Source organism: Balaenoptera musculus, chromosome X (assembly GCF_009873245.2).
Source record: "Balaenoptera musculus isolate JJ_BM4_2016_0621 chromosome X, mBalMus1.pri.v3, whole genome shotgun sequence".
Lineage (NCBI taxonomy): Eukaryota > Metazoa > Chordata > Mammalia > Artiodactyla > Balaenopteridae > Balaenoptera > Balaenoptera musculus.
In genome coordinates, this window is record NC_045806.1 from 87872717 (window position 1) to 87891218 (window position 18502).

The following is an 18502-nucleotide window of genomic DNA, read 5'->3' on the forward strand; positions in this document are numbered from 1 at the left end:
TGTTGTGAGTATTAAGTGAGATAATGCAAGTAGAGTACTTAGAACATGATGACTGGCACAAGTATGTGCTCACGAAATGGTAGCTATTTCCACTAATAGCTACTTATACATAATATAGTAGTTAAAGGCATGGGTTTTGGAATCAATAGATCTGGGTTCTGGTCCTACTAGCTATGTGACCTTGGCTAAGTCACTTTAATTTTGTAAAACCTTTCAGTTTCCTCAATGCCAAAATGAGAATAACACCCATCCCATAGGGGTTTTCTGAGGCTATAAAGAATTTTAAGCACATCACACAGTATCTGGCACATAGTCTGTACTCGTCCATGCGGTTATTATCATTGTGTCTGTTATCTCCCTGCTAGCTACTTGCTCAGGAGGCATTGCTGCTCTTTTAAGGTAGATAGAAGTTCTTTTGAAGCCTGGACACCATCTCCTTCATCCAGGAAAGCTTTGAAAGGGGGATCAAATACAGTGGGTTTTTTTTTCTTTTGCAGTGGAAAGGCTTCATTAACAAGGATATGGATGTAGATGGAAGTTTTTGCACCATACCCTTTCTAGTTCACAAGGTATTAGATAGGTTCTTTGGCCTTAGGGGCCAGGAGTCCAGACAGACCTGTACTCTGTAAACCTGAAATTTGTAGACCACCAGACTAACAATTTTGGAAGTTGAGCAGAGGCCTAGAAAATGGATAAACAGTGCCATGAATGACTGGGAATTACAGAGGCATTCAGGTGAATAACCAATCTAGTTTGAAGAGGTTCTTGGAGACTGTTGCCATAGAATCTTTTCTGACCTTCATGGTTTTAAGGTGCATCTAGGGGGCACAAGGTTCAGTAGTGGAGAGAAGTAAAATCACTTTATCTTAGTGGTGACTGAAGTAGCACCAAAGAAGCCATTTCTGGAGCATTTAGAAAACCTGCAGATAGTGTGCTGAAGACAAATGGGTTTTGACGCAGAATGTAGAAGAGAAGCTTGGCTGAAAGTGTGATATAGACTGGAATTCCAAAGTCTAAAATAATTTGTCTAGAGCATCTAGAGAGGTGTAAATGCCTCGATTCCCACTCTCTCATCACAAATTTATTCCTTCCCCTGTAGTCTCCATCTTAGTAAAAGACACCACCATCCACCTAGCTGCTCAAGCCAAAAAACTCATCATCTTTGATTTCTCTCTCTCACCCTCCAAAACCTTACAGTCTTGTATATTTTCAATATATGTCATAACTTCTATCACTTTTCCACCTTGACTGCCATTACCCTAGCCCATCCCTCCATCATCTCTCACCTGGACCACTGCAATAACTTCCTAACTGGTCTCCCTGCTTCCACCCTTGTCTCTTACAATTCATCCTCTGGACTGATCTTTTAAAAATGTAAACCATATTTTGGTCTCTCTTCTAGTGGCTTTTCGTCACATATAGAAAAAAACTCCAATATTTTGCCAAAAATAAATATTTTTTTAGTTTTTATAATAAATAAATGTAAAAGTCTTACTAATAAATAAAGTAACTCTTTACTTTTACTAAAGGACCCTCCAAGATTTGGCCTATGCTCAATACTATCCACCTTGCTTATTTTATTCTGTCCTCACTGACTATTTTTGATAAACAGAAATGTTTTCTCTTGTATTATTCTTCCCTTAGATCTTTTTATGTCTGGCTCCTTCAAGTCATTTAGGTGTCAGCTCACATTCTACCTCTTCAGAGAGGTCTACTCTAGCTACCATATGATCAGTTACTCTTTCTCATCACCATGTTTTATTTTCTTCATGTCACTCATCACTTTTGAAAGTATTTCATTTATCTATTTAGTTGTTTGATGTCTATATCCTTCACATGATTGTAAGATCCATGAGGGCAGGAAGAAGTATTTGAAATAAACCTTTAGAACTTAAAGGAGTTTGCCAAATGGATATATGCGAAAGGGGGATGCTCTAAGAATTGAAAACTGATGACTCAGAGCTGATGGAGTATACAGTAGGAAGACTGAAAAAGAGCAGAGAAGTAGGAAGAAAACCAGGAGAGTGTGGCATCATAGAAGCCAAAGGAAGAGGAAAAATAAGGATGGAGGGAGCTGTCCAGCATCACATGTTGCTGAGAGGAGAAGATAAGAACTGAAAAGGGTCCATGTATTTGAGAAACAAGGAGGACATTGGTGACTTCAGTGAGAACAATTTCAGTAGATCAGTGAAAGTGAAAGCCAGGTTATAGGTTGGAGAGAGAGTCGGTGGTGAGACGTAGAGATATCAAATGTAGATTACTTGCTTTAGAAGCATGGTCAGGTGAGGAGAGATGATGGATAGTGTCAAGAAGGGATAGAGTATCAAGGGAGGTAGGAATTTGTTTATTTAAGATGAGTGAGATTTTTCAATTTTTATTTGTGGAGGGGAATGAGCCAATCAAATGTTAAAGATATGGGAAAGATAAAGGCTAATCATTGGAGCATAATTCCGAGGGAGACAGAGGATGGGATTCAGAACCCAGCTGGAGGTTTGACCTGAGTTAGGAGGAGGACCCTTCCTCCCCATAAGAGACAAGAAAGTAGGCATTGATACAGATATAGAAAAGAATGTAGGGAGGGGCCTAGGGAGTTGGGGGAGTTTGTACCCAGTGGTTTTATTTTCTCTGGGCCAAGAAATAGACCATCTGCTGAGAGAGTCATATTGGGAGAAAGTTGGGGGATGCTTTGTGCTGTGAGTCTTCAATCATCAGTTTGGGATCAATGTTTATCTAGCAGTTGAACAGGGAGATCTCAGCAGATATGTAGGATGTGGCCCATCTGGCCAGTGTTGAACAAGAAACCTATCATTTCCTGATCTCTAAAGAAGGCCATGGCCTATGCACTTTGAGAGCAGAGTATCAGCGTTACTTATCTATCTTCCCCAACTGGGAGAATATGCCTTTTACCTTAGTTAATAAGAAACAAGTTTGGACTTTTTCAAAAGGAACTTTTAATAGAAAGTTGGTGGAAGGGGGCAAAGACAGAGAAAGAAACAACCTTCAAGAATATAGATTCCTTATTTGAACTACCTCTGATATGGTGCAAAAGATCAACTTGGTTGACCCAAATTTCAGGGTCCCCCACCAGGTTCCTTCTCCTCTCCTAGGCCTATTTCTATAGACTTACAGTGGCTCTCCCTCCACTGTAGTTGGATCATATCAGACAGTTCCTTCTCCATCATATCTTTTGTTGCCTTCACATTCCTTGTTCCTCCACCATGGAAGACCCACTTCCTTCCATCTAGCCTAAATATTGCTTATTGTGATGGTTAATTTTACATGTCAACTTGACTGGCTGTGGGGTGCCCAGATTAAACATGATTCTGGGTGTGTCTCTGAGGGTGTTCCTGGATGAGATTAGTATTTGAATTGGTGGACTCAGTAGACTGTCCTCCCTACTATGGGTGGGCCTCATCCAATCTGTTGAAAGCCTGAATTGAACAAAGGGTAGGAGGAGGAATTTGCCCCTTTTTGCTTCCTGCCTCACTGCTTGATATCTCATCTCATCTTCTCTGGTCCTCATACTGGGACTGAAACCATTGGCTTCTTGGGTTCCCAGGCCTTTGGACTTGAACTGAATTATACCACCAGCTTTCCTGTGTCTCCAGCTTTTAGGCCCCATATTGTGGAACTTCTCAGCCTCAGTAACTGCATGAGCCAATTCCTTATAATAAATTTCCTTTAAAAAATATCTATCCGCCTGTTGGTTCTGTTTTTCTGGAGAACTCTGACTAATACACTTACCCTTGAAGATTCTGATCAACATTCCCATCCTCTCAGAACCCTTCCTGACTAAGGTTACCCTGTGGTAATCTGTTAAAGCTGTCCAGCACTTTAAAGCAGTGGTGTTCCACCCTCACTAATCATTGTAATCATCCGGGTAACTTTTAAAAATACTGCTGCCTGGGCTGCATCCTAGAGATTCTGATTCAGTTGGTCCATGGTAGACCTTGGGGTTTGGTACAAGCTGATTCTAATGGTCAGCCAATGTGGAGAAGCCCTGCTTAATGGCTCTCTGGGGAATAGAAAATCAAGCAAATTGGAAAACCAGCTAAGCAATCGAAATTGTTCCTTTGTTCCTTAGTCCCCTGTGTAACTTTTGACAGTCACCTTGACATAGTTTTTGACTTCCTTTGGTATTCTTCTGTCTGCTGCTGGGCCTTTGCCCTGTCTGACAGGCCATCGCATAACTTCCTGGTTTGACCTGCCTTGACTTTTAGGTTCCTGTCACCATGTCTGACACTCTCTGTTTGAACCAGGCTCCTTCCCTGGCTCTAGGTTTCTAGCTACTATCTCCCCATCTTTCAGACTTCCCTTCACCTGGAATCTGATTCCATTTTCAGGCTTCTGACTGCCATGTTACTAGGATTCCATTCCCTGCTCTACTTCCTCCCAACAGCTTAAATCTTGGGACTTGGCACCTCCATGGTTTTGGATCACCTTAGCATCCTAGGATGTTCTCCCTGGATCTTACCCTTGCTCAACTTGTGCATTAAAACAAGTCTCCAGTGTTTGGTACAAAGATATATAATCATCTCACCTTTATCACAAGCTACTTGAAGGCAGAGCTTAGGATTTGGCTGCTTGATTTTCCCTTCTAGGACCTAGAACATAACTTGTTACCTAGTAGTTACTCAGTAAAGTTGTTGGGTTTAATTTACAGACTTGCAAACTTGTGAAGTTGGAGAAAATTTGGGTTCCAGAGATGGTGAAGGGCCTGGGTTGCTGTCCTCTATCAGGACATCTTCATTGTCCTCATCTAATTCTAGTTCATGTTTAATCATCTGAACAAGACTGATTACTGTTTGATCTAATATTGTCTTGTCAAGTACTGATCAGATTGTTCCATCAGCACACAACTGACATGAGGAAGGAAAGAAGATTCTTTTTAGGAGAAATAGAAAAAGCCAAAGCTCTTCTACCTGGTAGCGGACTGTTGGAGAAGGTGGCAAACTGATGATGGAAACCCTATCCTCTTTCCATGCCATGCCCAAAGCCCCTGCTGGTGCCCTCCTGTCCACAAGCCCTCTAGCTAGGGTCTGCCCTGCTTGCTGGCATCCAAAGGTGAGAAGCTAACTTTTCCCTTTTCATTTCCCCTTCCCTTCAGTAAGCTTACAATTTCTTGCCTGATGACAGCTTAACATGCTACTCTTTCTGAAATGATACACATTTTAGAAGGAACTGCTTAGAGGTAGCAAAACAACTGGAAATTCTGTCAATAAATCAAGCAAATAGGGGGAATCTATTTTTTTTCCTAGAAGGAGGGAGAAGTGACCTTCCCAGTGCCCTCAAAGCACGTTATGCATCCTCAGTGGTGAAAAACTGAAACCATTTCCACTAAGATCAGGAACAAGACAAGGTTGCCCACTCTCACCACTATTATTCAACATAGTTTTATAAGTTATAGCCACAGCAATCAGAGAAGAAAAAGAAATAAAAGGAATCCAAATCGGAAAAGAAGAAGTAAAGCTGTCACTGTTTGCAGATGACATGATAGTATACATAGAGAATCCTAAAGATGCTACCAGAAAACTACTAGAGCTAATCAATGAATTTGGTAAAGTAGCAGGATACAAAATTAATGCACAGAAATCTCTTGCATTCCTATATACTAATGATGAAAAATCTGAAAGTGAAATTAAGAAAACACTCCCATTTACCATTGCAACAAAAAGAATAAAATATCTAGGAATAAACCTACCTCAGGAGACAAAAGACCTGTATGCAGAAAATTATAAGACACTGATGAAAGAAATTAAAGATGATACAAATAGATGGAGAGATATACCATGTTCTTGGATTGGAAGAATCAACATTGTGAAAATGACTCTACTACCCAAAGCAATCTACAGACTCAATGCAATCCCTATCAAACTACCACTGGCATTTTTCACAGAGCTAGAACAAAAAATTTCACAATTTGTATGGAAACACAAAAGACCAAAGCAATCTTGAGAAAGAATAGCCAAAGCAATCTTGAGAAAGAAAAATGGAGCTGGAGGGATCAGGCTCCCTGACTTCAGACTATACTACAAAGCTACAGTAATCAAGACAGTATGGTACTGGCACAAAAACAGAAATATAGATCAATAGAACAGGATAGAAAGCCCAGAGATAAACCCACGCACATATGGTCACCTTATCTTTGATAAAGAAGGCAAGAATTTACAGTGGAGAAAAGACAGCCTCTTCAATAAGTGGTGCTGGGAAAACTGGACAGCTACATGTAAAAGAATGAAATTAGGACACTCCCTAACACCATACACAAAAATAAACTCAAAATGGATTAAAGACCTAAATGTAAGGCCAGATACCATCAAACTCTTAGAGGAAAACATAGGCAGAACACTCTATGACCTAAATCACAGCAAGATCCTTTTTGACCCAGCTCCTAGAGAAATGGAAATAAAACCAAAAATAAACAAATGGGACCTAATGAAACTTAAAAGCTTTTGCACAGCAAAGGAAACCATAAACAAGACGAAAAGACAACCCTCAGAATGGGAGAAAATATTTGCAAATGAAGCAACTGACAAAGGATTAATCTCCAAAATTTACAAGCAGCTCATGCAGCTCAATATCAAAAAAACCAACAACCAAATCCAAAAATGGGCAGAAGAGCTAAATAGACATTTCTCCAAAGAAGATATACAGATTGCCAACAAACACATGAAAGAATGCTCAACATCATTAATCATTAGAGAAATGCAAATCAAAACTACAATGAGATATCATCTCACACCAGTCAGAATGGCCATCATCAAAAAATCTACAAACAATAAATGCTGGAGAGGGTGTGCAGAAAAGTGAACCCTCTTGCACTGTTGGTGGGAATGTAAATTGATACAGCCACTATGGAGAACAGTATGGAGGTTCCTTAAAAAAGTAAAAATAGAACTACCATATGACCCAGCAATCCCACTACTGGGCATATACCCTGAGAAAACCATAATTCAAAAAGAGTCATGTACCAAAATGTTCATTGCAGCTCTATTTACGATAGCCAGGACATGGAAGCAACCTCAGTGTCCATCGACAGATGAATGGATAAAGAAGATGTGGCACATATATACAATGGAATATTACTCAGCCATAAAAAGGAACGAAACTGAGTTATTTGTAGTGAGGTGGATGGACCTAGAGACTGTCATACAGAGTGAAGTAAGTCAGAAAGAGAAAAACAAATACCGTATGCTAACAAACATATATGGAATCTAAAAAAAAAAAAAAAAGAAAATCGTCAGAAGCACCTAGGGGCAAGGCGGTAATAAAGATGCAGACCTACTAGACAATGGACTTGAGGATATGGGGAGGGGGAAGGGTAAGCTGGGACAAAGTGAGAGAGTTGCATGGACATATATACACTACCAAACGTAAAATAGATAGCTAGTGGGAAGCAGCCGCATAGCACAGGGAGATCAGCTCGGTGCTTTGTGACCACCTAGAGGGGTGGGATAGGGAGGGTGGGAGGGAGGGAGATGCAACAGGGAAGAGATATGGGGACATATGTTTATGTATAACTGATTCACTTTGTTATAAAGCAGAAACTGACACACCATTGTAAAGCAATTATACTCTAATAAAAATGTTAAAAAATAAAAAATAAATTTTAAAAAAAGCACGTTATTTTCAGGGAAGCTCTGTAGGCCATTAAATAACAAACAAGAAAACTAAAAATTCTCAGCCAAAGGCCACCTGGTGATCCTTAGGTCAGAAACTAGCTTTTCCAAATGAGAGTCAGATGTCTTAATTTTACAGTGAAGAAATAGGCTCTGAGAAGGAAAGTGACTTGCCAAGTATTACCCTGAGAAAAGTCTAGACTCTATGCCTCTGTTGTTCCATACGGTTGAGAATTCTTTGTATTTGGCTACTCTGATTCTTTGCCATTGTCTCTGCTGAAAGTTGACATGAGATCTTTAGTATTTTTCACAAGTAGGAGGGGTAGAAGAGAGTTTTTTTTTAAAGAGGAGGAAGTAGAGGTTTATTTTAAATACAGTTCTTAAAAAATTAAAGTGGGAATATGATACGGAATTTGAATTATTGATGGAGACCAGAGAAATTTATTCAAAAGTGTTTATTTAGAGGTAATAAACCAAAAACAGAGTTGCATCTGTGTGTGTGTGTGTGTGTGTGATGTTACTGTTGGAATCTAGAACAAAGTGTCACAAGAATGAATGTTAATAATCAGGATAGAGTAGGGCAAGAAACTGGGGTGAATAGGTCGTGCCTGGCACCTGGATTAATGAAGTGCCCATGAAAAGGAGAATGGAGGTAGGAGAATCCTGAATTGAAAGTCACAATTAGACTTGCTTTTCAAAGTTTTCTAAGTAAGTGGTGTCAGCTTTGGATTAAGAAGGGAGTTTCAGGGAAGACTCCCCTTTGAATTGGGCCGGGGCATCATGGAGAAAGCTACACAATGCATATGGGTGCCTGAAAGGCCCATTTCTCAGTTACTGCTGTCTCGAGCAGGCCAAATCACCAAAATCCCATTTGATGGATTTCTGAAGTCTTCTCATCATATTGTGGGTTCCAAGTAGAGCAGCAACTGGGGTCTGTTTCCATCACTTTTGAGGAGTGAAGTAGATTTGGGAGAACCCCGATCCCTCCTCTGTCCTTCAAGGGGAGTGTGGCAGAGGTAGGGAGACAGCATAAGGTCAGTCTCAGGTGTGATTCCTTTGTTTTTAATAAATTTATTTATTTATTTATTTATTCTTGGCTGCGTTGGGTCTTCGTTTCTGTGCGAGGGCTTTCCCTAGTTGTGGCGAGTGGGGGCCACTCTTCATCGCGGTGCGCGGGCCTCTCACTATCGTGGCCTCTCTTGTTGCGGAGCACAGGCTCCAGATGCGCAGGCTCAGTAGTTGTGGCTCACGGGCCTGGTTGCTCCACGGCATGTGGGATCTTCCCGGACCAGGGCTCGAACCCGTGTCCCCTGCATTGGCAGGCGGACTCTCAACCACTGCACCACCAGGGAAGCCCTGTGATTCCTTTTTGAACAGTGGAGTTTATAGTGATGGATAGATATTAGAATACTTTTAAACCTTTGGTGCTGATACTGTCCAGGAAATATCTAAGACATTTGCCCTAATACTGCCATTTCCTCTGCCTCTGCCTCTGCCTCTGCCTCTTTTGCTCATTGCTCTTTTGCTCTTTTGCTTTTGCCCACAGCATCCAGTCACAGATGTGAGGCTGCAAAAACCTCTGAGTGCCCAGCTCTCTACATTGTACACACAGGAGCACTTCCCTTTGACCCCCGCACCCCTACTTTGCTAGTTGATAGGGTGTGTTAGGGCATTGTACTCACTGAGTCCATTTCAAATCAGCTGACCAACCCTGAGGCTGAGCTTCAAACTCCTTCTCATCCTGGAAGCACAGAGAGCAGCTCACTGGCTGCCATGGAGGGGAAGAAGCAGGATGCCCTTCCTTGGCAATCATAATCGTGTTCATCCACACATTGTCCTAGAACCTCTGGTATAGGAATCCTTCAGGAGTGAACCAGAGGCTTCCTTCACTGGATAAAGTAGCACACCACTTCTGGTAACTCAGTGGGTAAACAAAGTGAAGTAAGGCTGGATAAGGAAGGGAAAAGATGGGAACAGTGTTGTAGCAAAACCTGTCTTGCTGAACAGAGATTCTTATTTGCAGTATCCTACTGGGTGTGAAATTCTGTGAGTGTTGCCACCAGGGAAGAGCAGATGGGGGAGTGACACAGTTCTCAGTGACCATGGCTAGATATAGAAATATATAGAAGAGGCTAGAGGTGATTTTCTGAAGTCAGCATGAAACAGAATTTATTCAGAAGCACACCCAACTTTCTGAGATTTTCGAACAGATGAAGCAGAAAAGGTGCTGAGCAGTTGCCCTAAACTGTCAATAACAATGAATCAAACATTCATGAGTTTAAAATCAGAACATGGCTCATAGACTTAAGGCTGAGTCTGAACTAGGGTTAATATACAGTTGAGAGAGTTGCCTGTTCTAGATTCTTCCTTAAGCTACAAAGGCCTGAAATTGGTTGTGTGTATCCATGGAACTAGTCAGTTTGTTTAAAGTCCATGTATCAATTTTTCTTTCTTTATGGTGACTTGGCTAACTGGATTTATTTGGTGCCAACTCAACAGGAAGTGAGCATGGGATAGTTGATTTACACCAGAGCCCATCTATTAGTTTGATTTCTATTTTAAACCTTCTGATAGAATTTAAAATCAATGACATTAGGACGGACCTAGTAACCTGTCAGAAAATTTTAGAAAAGAGTTCTTGAGTAGCTTTGCTTAAATGAATGAGAGGAGAATGTTTTTCTGATATTCATAATGTCTCACATCTTTAAATGAATTATAGCAATCATCTTGGCCAAACCCCTGAGTGATGTGCTCTGTTTAAGAAAGGAGATTCATCACGAAGATTTGGTAGAAGAAAAGAATATGCAGAATGGATTCTAGGAAGCATCTAGAAACCCCTTAGTCTCCAAGGTCTCAAAGAAGAACTAAGACAGATGTCTGGGTGCCCGCAGGCATGCTGAAGGCATAATCAGAGAAGGATAAAGCAAAGGGATGAGAAAAACCAAATAGGGAAGCAGAAAGAGATCTGAGAGAAGAGGCAGAGAGATGGCAGTGCAAATAGGTCCAGAGCCACCCAAAGTGCTAAGTTAGATTTCCTTTCCTTGTTTTAGACTTTTGGAGGCATTTGGGGATTACAAGTCGTCTGGGACCTTGATGTTCTCTAAATGTTGATAGCATCAGCCTGAAGACTGGCTCTTTAAAATATCTCTGGCATCTGCCACTTTAAATCACCACCACCCCACCTTGGTTTGTGCATCCATTCAACTAATATGTGTGGTGCACATCAATGAACAAAACAGACAAAAATCCCTTCTCTAGTGGACTTCATAATCTGGAGGGGGAGGAAAATAACTAACACATAACAAAAGATAATTTCAAATAATGGTAAATGTTATGAAGAAAAGAAAGCAAGAGTATGGGATAGAATGACGCACAATGCATGTGTGTGTGCACATACTTAAACTAATTAAGTCTGAATAGTAAGAGAAGGTATCATTAAGGAGGTGACATTGGAGCAGAGACTTGAATGACAGGAAAGAGCCAATCAAAGACCCAGAGGAAGAATATTTGTTTTGTTTTGGCCGCGCTGCTCGGCATGCGGGATCTTAGTTCCCCAACCAGGAATTGAACCCGTGCCCCCTGCAGTGGAAGCACAGAGTCCTAACCACTGGACCACCAGGGAATTCCCCAGAGGAAGAATATTTGATGTGTAGGAAAGAGCAAGTGCAAAGGTCCTGAGGCAGAAACAAGCTCTGTGTGTTTGAGGAACAGCAAGAAGGCCAGTACAGCTACAGCATACTGAATGAAGGGGAGAATGGTAGGAGATGAAGTCAGAGATGTGAACAGGGGCAAGAACTAAGAATTCTGAACTCTGTATGCTCACAAAGGAATTTGGATTTTATTCTGAGAGCAAAGGGAAGCCATTGGTGGGCTTTGAAAAGGGATGTTACATGATTTAGTATACATTTATCTTTAAAAAATGCTCCATCTACTGTACGAGGAGTGAATTTTAGGAGGGCAAGACCAGAGACAGAAAGACCAATTGTAAACTATTGGAAAAGTCCAGGCAAGAGATTATGGTGACTTGAATGAAGGTGATGGTAGTTCGAAAGGGATATGGAAGGATATAGGATATATTGTGAACGTACATTTGATAGGACTTGCAGACTAATTACTTATTAGTTATGAGGGAAAATGAAAAGTCAGTGAGGAGCTTATGCAACTGGATAACTTGTGGAATATTTACTGAGGTAGGAAAATCACCCACCTTAGTAGTAGTGGGTTTTTGGTTTGGGTGATGGTGGGGTGTAGGGATTAAGACTACAGTTTTGAACATGTTAAGGTTGAGATGTATGTCACTGAGAAATCTCAGTTAGGCAATTGGGTATATAAATTTGAAACTCAGTGGAGAGATCAGGCCTGGAAATATAAATTTGGGGATTGTTATTTAAAGCCATGTAGATGGATAAAGTCACCAAGGGTCAGAAAGTAAAGATAGAGGAGAGTTAACTGGGACCAAGCCTGGGCAACACCTTCATTTAGAGATCGAGCAAAGGACAGTAACAAGCAAAAGAGACTGAGAAAGAGGAGTTATTGAGGTAGGAGGAGAACCAGGATGGCCTCCTGAATACCAAGAGAATGGCATATATCAAGAAGGAGAGATTGTATTTTCCAAAGATGGTCATAACAATAATTCACATTCCACATGCTTTTGCTACAGTGTGACCTTGCCACTTCCCCATTAAGAAGTGGATTCTACATCCCCTCTCTTTGAACCTGGATGGACTTTTATGATTGCCCTGACCAATATGATATGATAGAAGTGGCATTATGTGACTTCTGAGACTAGGTAATAAAATGTAATTCAAATTCTGTTTGGCTCTCTGTCTTTGTCTCTGTTCTCTATTGGGACATAAGCCTTTGGAGCCCTGAGGCACCATGTCAGAAGTTTGGTGACCCTGACATAACCATGCTGAAGAAGCCAGGTGATGAGACCACATAGAGATAGGGAGAGATGCCCAAGGAACCCCAGATGTTCCAGTCTCCAGCTGTTTGAGCCTCTCCAGAGCAGGCATTAGACATGTGAATGAATAAGTCTTCAGATGATTCCAGCCCCAGCCATCATCTGACTGTAACTGTGTATAAGACATAAGAGCTACCCAACTGAGTTGTTTCCAAATATCTGACCCTCAGAAATTGAAAAAGGTAATAAATGATTGTTGTGTTAAGCCACTAAGTTTGGGGTGACTATTTTATGCAGCAGTAGATAATCAAAACAAGGATGAAAAGAAAAAAAAATGTCTGTTGGATTTGGCAACATGGAGATCATTGCCGGTTTCAGCAAGAGCAGATTCAGTGGAGTATAGAGATGGAAGCCCAAATGGAGTGGATGGAGGAGAGAATGGGAAGTGAGGAAGTAGAAACGGTGACTGTAAATGATTCTTTCAAGATTTCAGTGGAGGGGCTTCCCTGGTGGCACAGTGGTTGGGAATCCATCTGCCAATGCAGGGGACACAGGTTCGATCCCTGGTCCGGGAAGATCCCACGTGCCGCAGAGCAACTAAGCCCGTGTGCCACAACTACTGAGCCTGTGCTCTAGAGCCCGCGAGCCACAGCTACTGAGCCTGTGTGCCACAACTACTGAAGCCTGTGCGCCTAGAGCCCATGCTCTGCAACAAGAGAAGCCACCGCAATGAGAAGCCCATGCACCACAACGAAGAGTAGCCCCCGCTCGCCCCAACTAGAGAAAGCTCGTGTGCAGCAACGAAGACCCAACGCAGCCAAAAATAAAATAAATTTAAAAAAAAAAGAAAAAAAAAAGGTTTCAGTGGAGTGGAGACCTGGGACAGTGGTTAGAGAGATCAGGGGAAGGTTTTACCTTTTTTAAAATGGCAGATACTTGACATATTATGGTGGAGGAAACTCAGAAGAAAGAAATATTAATAATATAAGAGGCAATGACTCAGTTCCTCATCACCTCTTACTTAGACTACTGCAATAATTTTCTAAAGGGTCTCTCTCTCTCTCTCTGATTTCTTCCCACTCTGTTTTGCCCCCGTTCTCAAGGTGAGGAGACTGAGGCACAAAGATTTAGTAACGTTGCCAGGAATACACAGGAGCTAAAATTCACAGCTAGGCAGTCTAGCACAAAAGCCCATGCACTGTGCTGTTCTCCATGTAGCACACCATCACAACTTTTCATGCACCCAATGCTACAGTCAAACTGAGCTGCTCACTTTCTCCCAAAGATGTTTTATGCCTTTCTTCCTTAGGGCCATTGTTCTTTTGCCCCAGTGATATTACTGGAATGCTCTTCTTGCTGCTCTCAGCCTATGCAAATTGTACTGATACTCCAGGCCCCAGCTCAGATCTCTTCCCTGACTCTTATTCACTAGAGTGGCTGAGCTTATGGCTGGATTGTGGTTTTGCAAGCTTGGCAGCTAATTGCAGCAACATGGATGGACTTGGAGGGAATTTAAAGGGCAGATTCCTAGTCCTGACCCTGGTACCAGCAGCTGTGGGGCTATGAGGTACTTTCTGCCTCTTCATCTGAATGGTGTGTGTGTGTGTGTGTGTGTGTGTGTATATGTATTCAAAAGGACAAGACTAAGTAGGAGCTGGTCCTGTGGAAGGCTCTGGGTGCCATGGTAGGGAAAGGGCCTTCCCCAAAGAGATTTGCCTTTGAGTGAATATAGTGGGGGGGGGGGGTTTCCAAAGTGTGCTGGGGAGAAATTAGATTTGGGCTTGGCTTCCTCTGTTGTTGTTGTTTTTTTTTTTTTTTTTTTTTTAAAGTGAAAAGCCCTATCCTGGAAATTCAACTGTGGAGACTCCCATCCTCTTTTCACTATTATTTAGGTTTTTTTAAAAAAATTAATTAATTAATTTATTTTTGGCTGTGTTGGGTCTTCGTTTCTGTGCGAGGGCTTTCTCTAGTTGCGGCGAGTGGGGGCCACTCTTCATCGCGGTGCGCGGGCCTCTCATTATCGCGGCCTCTCTTGTTGCGGAGCACAAGCTCCAGACGCGCAGGCTCAGTAATTGTGGCTCACGGGCCTAGTTGCTCCACGGCATGTGGGATCTTCCCAGACCAGGGCTTGAACCCGTGTCTCCTGCATTGGCAGGCAGACTCTCAACCACTGCGCCACCAGGGAAGCCCTCTGTTGTTGTTTTTTGATAACAGCGTGTTTCTACTCCCTCGGGAGTGTTGACTGGGATGGTATTGCTTGTGTTGGTTCCCAATAATCTTTACGTAGTGTTGAATTACAGACTGACAGTAGAGAGAGAATGCAGAGAACAGTGCACTCTGGGACAATTTCTAGACAAAGAACACTCTACTCAGCGAAGAACAGCTGAAATGGGTGGGGTTTTAGGGGGGAGGTGCAGGAGACAGGCAAGGAAGTATTCAAGAAAGGATGGTGACATTAGTCATGCCCATTCCTTTTGGAATAGGATTTTGCTGTCTTCATCATTTTTTCAGGGACTCAAGTAGTTTTGTATGAAAGGGAATCAATCAAAAGTCACTCTATTCTTCTCATTGTTTCACATGCTTTTAGTCCCCAACTCTCTCTGTGAGGTTTATCTGGTAGTCAGGGAATATTTGGTTTCGCAGGCATATATTGTATGTTCTGTGAGAGCAGTGCCAGCAAATCTTTCCTAGACAGGTTATGTTGTTTGAGGGGTTCCCTGTCTCCTCCACAAACCTGTGAACTGATTGAGGGCAGTAACATATCTTTAAAAAATTTTTGGGGCTTCCCTGGTGGCGCAGTGGTTGAGAATCTGCCTGCTAATGCAGGGGACACGGGTTCGAGCCCTGGTCTGGGAGGATCCCACGTGCCACGGAGCAGCTGGGCCCGTGAGCCACAACTACTGAGCCTGCGCGTCTGGAGCCTGTGCTCCGCAACAAGAGAGGCCGCGATAGTGAGAGGCCCGCGCACCGCGATGAAGAGCGGCCCCCGCACCGCGATGAGGAGTGGCCCCCACTTGCCGCAACTAGAGAAAGCCCTCGCACGAACCGAAGACCCAGCACAGCCAAAAATAAATAAATAAATAAAAATAAAAGTAGCTATAAAATTAAAAAAAATTTTTTTGTACAAAGGTTACACTCCATTTACAGTTATTACAAAACATTGGCTATAATTCCCATGTTGTACAATACATCCCTGTAGCCTATCTTACACCCAATAGTTTCTATCTTCCACTCCCCCACCTCTATGGTGCCCCCCTCACTGGTAACCACTAGTTTGTTCTGTATATCTGTGAGTCTGCTTCTTTTTTGTTATACTCACTAGTTTGTTGTATTTTTTAGATTCCACATAGGAGTGTAATCATACAGTATCTGTCTTTCTCTATCTGACTTATTTCACTTAGCGTAATTCCCTCCAAGTCCATCCATGTAGCTGCAAATGGCAAAATTTCGTTCTTTTTTATGGCTGAGTAGTATTTTATTGTATGTATATACAGACATCTTCTTTATCCATTCATCTGTTGGTAGACACTTAGGTTGCTTCCATATCTTTACTATTATAAATAGTGCTGCTATGAACATTGGGTTGCATGTATCTTTTCAAATTAGTGTTTTTGTTTTTTTGGATATATACCCAGGAGTGGAACTGCTGGGTCATATGGTAGTTCTATTTTTAGTTTTTTGAGAAGAGGGCAGTAATATATCTTCACCATTGTATTTGTCATTCCTCACACCTTGCTCAGAACACAGTGATTATTGAATATCTATTGAATGAATGCATGGATACTGTATGTCTGATAGAATAAGAATTTGGATTATAAAAGTTTCTCCTAAGAAAGAAAGGGCCAAGGAGATTCTGTAGATTTTATTATGCGGGCAGTGTAGAGGCTGGGAAGTCATCATAAGGTAGTGGCACCAGGACAAAAGAGCAATCTAATTAAATTCTGCATCTAAGACAGAAGTATATTATATACTCTTCTAGATGTTTCTTGTAGCCCAACGCAGTCAGAAGAAAGCAGGTGAGCCCTGGCCCTGCTTCTGCTAGTGGTAAAGGTGGTGGGATCCCCTAATGGCGCATAGATATTTCTGCCAAAAGTCTCCCATTTTCTGCCGAAGGATCAGGTACATGGTAGATGTTCAAGAAATATATGTTGAGTAGTAACAGCTTACTTGTATTGATATTTACTATGCACCTTTACAGATGAGGAAACTAAGACACAGAGACAGTTAAGTGACATGTCTGAGGCCACACAACTAGTGAGTTGAAAGAGCTGGAATTCAAACCTATATAGTCTGGCTCAAGCACTAATAGGTTTAAGCACTCTGTTATCCCATAATAACCTGATTTTTAGTCACTCCTTTGAGTGAAGGCATTGGAATTACTGCTAAACTTGCAAATATCTAAGAAGGGGAATACCTTTATCTAGTATTTATCATCTATTTTCAGCTTATTCATCACACAAAATATTTGTTGATGCTATATGCAGCCTATACATACATGAATATGTACTGACTAAACTTAAAACAATTTGGTGTTTTAACACATGTATGCCATCAATACAATCATAATGAATATATCCATCACTGTAAAAGTTGCCTTGTACCTCCTTTATAAAACCTCCCTCTCACTCTTCTTTATCCTCCCTGTTCTGTCCCTGGACAACTATTTATCTGCTTTCTGTCATTATAGATTATTTTTTCATTTTCTGAAGTTTTATATAAATTAAGTCATACTGTATGTATTTTTTGGTCTGACTTCTTTCAGTATAATTAGAGATTCATCCATGTTGTTGAGTGTATCAGTAGATCATTCTTTTTTATTGCTAAGTAGTAGTATTTTATGGATATCCCAAAATTTGTTTATTCATTCATCTGTTGATGGATATTTGAGTTGTTTCATTCACATCTGGGGCCATCACAAATAAAGTGTTTACGAACATTTGTGTACAAGTTTCTGTATGAATATGTTTTTATTTATCTTGTGTAAATAACATTTTTTTTTAATTACACTATACTAGGTGTGCTTTATTTATTTATTTATTTATTTATGGCTGTGTAGGGTCTTTGTTTCCGTGCAAGGGCTTTCTCTAGTTACGGCAAGCGGGGGCCACTCTTCATCGCGGTGCGCGGGCCTCTCACTATCGCGGCCTCTCTTGTTGTGGAGCACAGGCTCCAGACGCGCAGGCTCGGTAATTGTGGCTCACGGGCCCATTTGCTCTGCGGCATGTGGGATCTTCCCAGACCAGGGCTCAAACCCGTGTCTCCTGCATTGGCAGGCAGATTCTTAACCACTGTGCCACCAGGGAAGCCCCTTGTGTAAATAACATTTTAAAGAAACTTCCAAACGATTTCTAAAGTCGTTGTACCATTTTACATTCCCAGTAGCAGTGTATGAGAGTTCCCGTTGTTCTATATCCTCAACAATAGTAGGTATAGTCATTTAAAAAATTTAGACATTCATTGTAATTTTAATTTCTATATCCCTAATGACATATAATGTGAGGATCTTTTCATGTGCTTATTGACCATCTATATATCTACTTTGGTGAAATGTTTGTTCAAATCTTTTGTCCATTTTCTATTAGATTGTTTTCTTATTATTGAATTTTCACAGTTCTTTATATATTCTATTCTAAATAAAAGTTTTTAAAAATCAGATGTGTTGATCTCCTATTGATGTGTAACAAATTACCATGAACTTACCAGTTTTAAACAATACCCAATTATTAGCTGAATTCTGTAGGTCAGAAGTTTAGCACAGCATGGCTAGGTTCTCTGCTCAGGGTCTCACAAACCTGAAGTTAAGTTGGTGGTTGGCCAGAGTTCTTGTCTTGAGGCTTTGAGAAAAAATCTGCTTCCAAGATCATTCTTGTTGGTACAGAAGTCAGTTACTTGGAGTCGTAGGATTGAGGTCCCCATTTCCTTGTCGGCTGTCATCCAGGAGTCACTGTCAGCTCATAGAGGCCACTCACATTCCTTACCA